The sequence below is a fragment of the Microtus ochrogaster genome, chromosome 22 (assembly GCF_000317375.1).
Source record: "Microtus ochrogaster isolate Prairie Vole_2 chromosome 22, MicOch1.0, whole genome shotgun sequence".
In the NCBI taxonomy this organism is placed as follows: Eukaryota; Metazoa; Chordata; class Mammalia; order Rodentia; family Cricetidae; genus Microtus; species Microtus ochrogaster.
The window spans coordinates 34132713-34133096 of record NC_022023.1 but is presented as its reverse complement, the minus strand read 5'-3'; positions in this window follow the sequence as shown (position 1 = coordinate 34133096).

Genomic DNA, 384 nt, shown 5'->3' with positions numbered 1-384 from the left:
CTCCGCCGCCGCCGCCGCTGCGACTCCCGGCTCCGCCACCTCCGCCCCCAGCGCCCGAGCCCGGAGCCCCGCAAAACCCGGCGCGGATCGACGCGGAGCGGAACGCGGTCGGGAGGGGGGGGGTGTGCCTCGGCCTTACACGGCCTCAGTTTCCCTCTGTGCTTCTCACCTTTCACCACGGGAGTGAAGCTGAAGGCCACGGGGTCCCACACTGAGCGGGGTATCTCCAGTATACAGTATACATAGAGGCTTTGCTTTTGGTTGTTTTACATACAATTATTATGACCCTTCCTCCACTTATTTCCCCCCCACCCCGTCCACAGGGTTAGCTCCCAAGGGCCCCTGTGGCTCATGACACCAATGAGTCAAACCAGCAGGATCTCT